General features: G+C 41.3%; 1 pseudogene; it reads left to right on the top strand.

The window, feature by feature from the left end:
• Window positions 1-692: 692 nt before the first annotated feature.
• On the top strand, window positions 693-990 carry LOC142454550 (alpha-ketoglutarate dehydrogenase component 4 pseudogene; annotated as a pseudogene).
• Window positions 991-7597: the final 6607 nt, after the last annotated feature.

Here is a 7597-nt window from a genome sequence, read left to right as displayed (position 1 = left end):
AACACCCTTGGTCAGGGAGGAAGGACACTCAACAGCTTATTGTTCACTCTTGAATCTTCATGTCAGGAGTCCCGGGGCAGAGCAAACAGTTACACACTCAACTCCCAGCTGCCAAGTTGGCATTTCCAAACTACCCAGTGAGGCCCTGACAGAAAGGGCTCTTGACCTGCCTCTGGAGCAGTTCTGTTCGGTACTGATGGAATCACCGAGAGGCAGAATGGACTGACTGAAAAGGAGCTAGCATCACCATCAACTGTAACAATCTTCCTGTCTCTACCACTTTCTATCGCCGAGTTCTGTTATGAGCAAATGTGCAAGGAGACAGCCATTGCTGCCTACAGCCAACAAATACAAAGAAAAGGGGACAGGGTTGGGGCAGGGGTGTGGCTTGCTTTCTCTTGACTGGAAAGCCTTTTCCACAGCCGTGATACTGCCTTCGGCACAACATGAGTCCCCGGGAGCATGGGGCTACGGGGTCCCAGGAGGCAGGGCCACGCTAAAGTTGTCTTAATTTTATTTATATGTTTTCCCAATGTTGACTATTATTTTATTTACTTCAAAAGAGACTCTGCATCACCTGAGATCGTTCTGTTTTCTAATTCAAATTTTTACCAGAAAGACTGACAAGATTCACATGTCATTTAGCTTTAAGAAGCCCCACGTGCCTACAAGCAGCCCCTACTAAGGGGGTCATGATGGGCAGCAAGAGGGTGTCTACCCACAGGGTCATTCAGGTAGTCAAACGACATATACCATTAATAAGATTCCATGATAGAACTGACAAACCTAAACGCAATGAGATCATCAGGCATACCACCGCCCTCTTCTGTAATGTCACCGCACTCCATGGGAAGTAAAGCACCAAATTTGTTGGTGCAGCAGGGCCCACCAGACACTGCAGAAATTATCAAAACAGTAACTCAGAAATACAGACGGCAACCTGTGTCTCAAGAAGAAATCAAGTTTGTCCAACATGGAGGTCCAGAATAATCACTGGCCGTGTGGCTGCTGTTTATCCTCAGCCAGAAGAATTATCTTTACAATAAAAGACATCCAAAATGAAAAATGGTACATTAAGCAACTTTAATGAAGTATCCTGTAAAAAAAAAGAAAGAAAATTTAGATGGACAGTTATATATTCTAACTTGTGTATCTGGGTCAGCTTCTCCACAAGCTCACCAAATTGTTTATATACTTTATACTTATGCATTTTTAGATGTTGGCCTATCAATTTTCTCTTGATTAACAATAATTACCGGTGTTGAACTATTAAAAGCACACAATGTCCAGTAAACTTTCTCAGACCTTTTGTGTAATTTCCCTTTTCTTTGGGTTTCAGTTTACAAAGGAAAGAATTTACCAAGCAGAATTGCTGCTGTCAGAAAGAATTTTTCTGAAATTGGATAAAAATACTGGAATTACAACTCTGTTTTGCATGTTTTGAATTCTCTTGACATTTTTTGTTCACAAGCTTACTGACTCTAGCTGGCTGAATAAGTACATCCTCCTTTAAAGGGTCAGAACAGAGCCAGGGTGAAAGCAGGTATTGAAATGGGAGGTAAACACAAATTTATTATTTGTAACATATTCAGAAAAAATGTCAGAGAGTTTAAACCGGAAAATACCTTCAGAGACAAAAGTGAATATGGAATAGGAATAAATGTGTGATTATACATTGTAATTTATTTTATTTTGAGGACTATTAAAAACATCTTGTCCTTAGATTGTTTTCTTTTTGATGTGATCATGTATGCAAATCCTACACCTATAAACTTTCTCAACTTTTTATAAGTCTTATAACACCAACTTCAGTATTGGATTTTAGACCATTTGTGAAAGTTCAGAAAAAGCTTCTGTGCCTGGGGTACGTATTGTTGCAAAAGCAAAGCCTCACAAAACGAAATAAATTCTCTTGCATACCTTCAAAAAAAAGAAACCCCACGCAGAGATTTGCCCAGCTTCCCACCCCAATGGGAACAGACTGCAAAACCACAGTCAGATATCATGTGTGTAGTATTGACTTCTTAAATGTTGTATCGGGTCATTTGTGTACACACAAATACAAACCAGGTGTCAATACAAAACCGTTCTCTTAGGAAGAGATGAGCCGGTCAGGGTACAGTATAGCACCGGTGAAACATACAACTTTCCTCTTTAATACTTCTTTTCCCCCACTATCATGACCCCAATTCTACCTTACAAATCTAGCTAGACCAGAGCCTGTATACTGGTACAGATAAGAACTGGAAATACAGGGGCTCCAGGACAGATAAAGCCCTCAGGACCAATGAGAGTAGCAATACCAGGAGGCTAAGGGGAAGGTGGAGGGAGAAAGGGGGAACTGATAACAGTGATTGACATATAACCCCTTCCCAGGGGGACAGACAACAGAAAAGTGGGTGAGGGGAGACAGCAGTCAGTATAAGACATGGGGGGAAAAAAAAGATAAATTATCAAGGGTTCATGAGGGAGGCAGGGTGGGGAGTGGGGGTAATGAGCTGATACCAAGGGCTCAAGTAGAAAAGAAATGTTTTGAAAATGATGATGGCAACAAATGTACAAATGTGCTTGAGGCAATGGATAGATGGATGGTTATAAGATATATAAGAGCCCCCAATAAAATGATTTAAAGAGAAAAAAACAAAAACTTTCCCCTGCTGCATTCTTGTAGACACACTGTTGTTGGACAGGGTTCTCTAGAGAGACAAACCAGATTGCTAGTAATTATATATAAATATATTTATAAAGATAGATATGTAATACAAGAAATGAACTGTTAAATTATATACAGATAGATAATGCAAGAAGTTAACAGTTAAATTATAAAACAGTGAGACACTAGCAGTCCTTTAAGGCTTGAGAGCCACCAGTTGCCAGTCCCCTTCTGTAGAGAGAGCTGGGCTTTATATCTCCAGGCAGCAAACAGCAAAGCAGGTCACCAACTGTCACCAACTGTCGGTCCCCAGCTCTAGAGACGAACATTCCAATCGTTAGGGCGTAAAGGGACCTTAACTTACAGCGACACAGTCCACAGGCTAGGCATCCCACAGGTAGTGTACCCCTTTAAATTGAGGCACAGAACAAGCAAGGCAGCCGCACGCAGGTCCGATGATTAAAGAATGAGAGACAAGCAAGGGGAGGCTCACCGAGCCATTTATCCCTCTGCCCTTCAATTAATTCTACTTGTGTTTATCGCCCAGACTGGCACAATAAAAAGGGAACCTTTTTTTTTTTCCCCAGGCTGGCTGGTGGATTTGAAAATCTTGGTTAGCAGCCAAGCACTTGTCCATTGTACCCTCAGAGCCTCCTGTAACTACATCCAAATCTACTGCCATTGAGTTAATTCCAACTCATAATGACCCTACAGAAAGTCTGAGGCTCTAGCTCTTTAAGGGAGCTGACAACCTCAGCTTTCCCCTGTGGAGTGGCTGGTGGGTTTGAACTGATGACCTTGCCACGAGGAGGCCAGTGCTTAACCCACATTGAGGGTTCTTCTTTGTGACTATAGTTATTTTGATCATATATGGGACTAGAGTTAGTCCATTGCCCCTTTTAGTTCTAAGATAATTTGAACTATTCTAGGGCATGTTCTTTTCCATGCAAATTTTAGGGAAAAAATATGTATGTTACAAGTACTTAGCAAAAATTTCGCTAGGATTTTGTTAGGGATTGTATTAAACCTGTAGATCCATTTGATGGAAAATGCACATCTTTAGTATGTTGTCTTCTAATCCATGATCACTTTAGGGTTCACATTCATTTAGTCTAGTTTTTGTCTTTTTTCTTGTCACTCCCTCCCCCCCAATCATACACGTGTAGGTTTATTCCAAACAAAATGTTTTTAAACTGATTGGTGGTTGACTGCAGACAAGGTCTCTCAGTAATACACGTATCTTAGTTTCGTTAGAGGGTCTTAAAAAAAAAAGGTATGCTGTGTGCCATGGCAAAAAAGGATTTTGGGGTCTGGGCTAATATCAAACTTCTCTTAAAATTCAAGGAGACACTTCTCCAAATTATTGCAGCTGTGCAACAAGTTTTGGGGAATGCTACCCCACATTGAACAATTTTTTTTGGTGGGGGGAGATGCCAAAGTGATCATCTTGGTAGGCATTCCCAAAGAACGTATGACGACCGTGGGAGCTTATTGGGGGAGTTTTAAAAAGGGGAGCACTGTGTTGGTGAGAAAAAGCCGAGGCACTCACACTGAAGGCTTTTTCTATTGTTGTACGAGTGCCCAATAAAATGATTTTAATAATAAAAATTAAATTTAAAAAACTTTAAAGAATTTTTCTATGTGGACAATGAACCTGCTCAATATTCTCAGGAAGCAGGGCTGTCTTGTTGGGAAACCTTGTCCCCTCGATCCAACAGCCCCAGTGGCACCTCTTCAGACTCGTTGTTCCTAAAACGTTGCCAAGGAAAACTGAGGTCCTCGGGGACACCCAGCTCTGCTCTGATAGCTTCCCGCTTCTTTCCTCAGCGTGTTAGAGTTTTCAACCACAGGCCCCGCTAAGTGTCATTCTACCTATTCATTTTCTTTGGAGTGGCTGTAAATGGCATGGAAAGGACAGATTTTTTTAAAAATTTAGTTATAAAGTACAATAAGAAAAATGTACAGATCCTAAATGTGCAGTTTTGACAATTGTTTACAACCATGTAGCCACCATCCAAAACAAGATGTAGACCGTTCCCTTCTCAACACCCCTGGCACCTCTTCCTACCATACTCACTCTACAGCCATGACGTGGTTTCTGCTAGGTTAAAATTGAATGTATGGAATTTGACATCATCTTAGCATAGATTGTCTCACATATTAAAGATTATCTGCAACAACTTATGTTGGGAGACTAAGATGTTAATATCAATTAATGTATTTGTTTCCTCATTAAAATATTTATTAGTTAGTGGAATATTATAAACGTTTTCCTGTAAGAATATAATCAAAGCGGTGAACTTGTTATATATGTTGAACTTTATGAATTCCTTATTCCGATATAAAACTTTATTTTCAATGTTTTCTAATTGTATGTAAAAGTATAAAACTAAGAAGAAATACTGATGCTTCTGAATATTTCTCTTCAATTTCTAAATTTTCCACAATGCCACATGCTGCTTTCACAATTAAAACAAGGTGTTAATATTATTGTCAAACATTTTGTTTTTGTAATGATACCAAATCCTTTTGTCTTTACCTTGATCAGAGTACTTAAAGATACATGCTCAATGAAAAAGAATGTGGCCTTCAAGTTCTGTAGCACTTGTCCTGGTTTGTGTCACACAGGTAAATACTAATTGGCCCTTCATGCTCTTTATTTTGACTGTGATACATCTTAGGAAAAGATAAAGAAGATATAATTATAAATCATGTACAATTATTAACTAGGAAGAATAGGCAGTTTGTTTCTCAAAGGTTCATTTAGACCCTTTCCATCCCACAGTGTGGACCCAGTTCTGCATCTCTGTCATGCAGTTGGGTTTGGTACATGGTGACCCTGTGGAGCAGAAAAAGAACTTCACCAGTGGGTTTCTGAGACTAGATCTTGACGGAAGCCCCCAGCTTCAGCTTTCTCCCTGAAGGGGCTTGAGGCAGTTACATTATCTCCATCTCCTGTCAGCTTGAGTGAAGGGGTGGAGTCTATCTAGTGAGTCAATCAGGTCATAATCAACAAGACCTCTGTGTGGGCATGGACTTCTCCTGAGGATTCTGAGAACTGTCATCCTCCCTGAAGACCCGACACTCTCTCTGCTGCACATTCCTGTTGACAAGCTACATGGAGACACACTGATGGGACCAGAGCCCTGGAGCTGGAGGAGCCACGTGGAGACCCACACCAGTGCTGCAATACTCCCACCACCACTGGATCCACAAGACTTTCCACCCACTGGCCTGTGAGCTTCCTGTGTTTGGCATCATTGCATGTGTTACATGAGTCTGAAGAGGAATTTGTGGGCTAGTATCAGACATATGAGCTAATATTGGACTTATGGACTTGATCTGGACTGGGCTGGGATGTTTTCTTAATGTACAATTACTCTTTGATATAAAGCTCTCTCTGACACACATGAGTGTCTCTGGATTTGTTTCTCTAGTCAACTCAGACTAACACAGGGCTGGTGGTTTCAAATTTGGAAGGCAGCCCAATGCTTAACCCATTGCATCCCTAACGTTACTTTGATAATATATAGTGATCACTGATTTTTTTTTCTCTCTCTTTCTGAGGAAAAATGAGTAAAGTTGTCTCAGTTTAGTGAAATGGTTGTTGCGTATGTTGTGAGTACACATATGATGTCGAGATCAGAACACTGTATCCAAAACTCTTATTCCTCAATGCTGTTAGCCAATCAGGTTTCAACATCAAGCTAAGTTTTTAGCATACACTTAATTTCAGGATCGTCAGTCTTTACATAATGGATCGTTCATTGGGTTACTAAATAAACCAGCTGTATTGTCATTTTAAGGGCTTGACTTTGGATCAGAACCACTATAATTTCTCTTCGCTATGAAAATATTTCTTAATTAACGTCTTCAAATAATGAGATCTAAGTGGTAAGGCTTAGTGATAGCGTAGTCACTTTTTCCAGGGGCCACACCGTAATAAAGTTCATGGGAGCATTGTTTAGTAGAATTTTCTCCTTATTTTCCTCTCAGACTGTTTCTCCGCACTGCCCACTGCAGTGACCACACACGGCTATCCTGGACTTGCAGTGACCAAAACTGAACTCCAGGACTGCATTTTAAATTTTCTTCATTTGTATTCATTCAAATGGCTTCAGGTGGCCACCACATTAGATGACGAATGTTTCCAGACTCGCGTGTAAAAACCTAGAATGAAAACCTGCTTCTAATACAGGTAACGCTGTGGTTGTTGGTCCCGTTATTATTGTTTTTATTCAGTTTGAATTGGGAATTCATTCTCCAAGAGTGACTGGAATCATAAATATGTGACAAACAAGAGGCCTGGAGAGACCAAGGGGCAGTCCCACATGGTGCTTCACTTGTTTCACCTTTGTGTGGTTTCTCAGAGAGTGAAGCCAACCGCAAGCAGATTCTTTTTCGGATACAAAGGGAAGAGAGAAGTTCAGTACTTACGTTGCTTTAACTCCCTGGGAATTATGACACTATCAACCTAAAATGGCCTGAAAGTCGCAGCTCGTTATGAGTATGTCGTGCGTGTACTTTGTCCGTAGACTTTCATTTCCTTTTATTTATTTCCAAAATTGAAGTGTGACTTCTCCTTCTGTGGCTTACAGAGGATTTACACTGGTCCCCAACGCGTCCCCTTCACCTCGGCAAGCTAATCTCCTCATCTGCTCCATGCAGTCTGACCATTCCTGCCCACGTCGTCTGTCTTCCTCGCCATTCTAGACAGGGAAGCTGGGTTTGGGGACGGCCAGCGGCGTCATTATTAAAACGACGGTGTTATATAACTTCCAGCAGCAGTTGGACAGTGGGAAGTGGAGACACACCTACTCCACCTGGACGGCCTGCTTTGCTTTGGGGAAGGGGGGCCGCTAGGCCTCTGCTCTGGGTAGCTTCATCCCTCAGCGCCATCTGGGAGCAGAGTGACTGGGAGGGAGATGAGGGACATCAGCATTC

The sequence above is a fragment of the Tenrec ecaudatus genome, chromosome 8 (assembly GCF_050624435.1).
Source record: "Tenrec ecaudatus isolate mTenEca1 chromosome 8, mTenEca1.hap1, whole genome shotgun sequence".
Taxonomy (NCBI): domain Eukaryota; kingdom Metazoa; phylum Chordata; class Mammalia; order Afrosoricida; family Tenrecidae; genus Tenrec; species Tenrec ecaudatus.
This window is presented reverse-complemented; position numbering and strand designations above follow the sequence as displayed.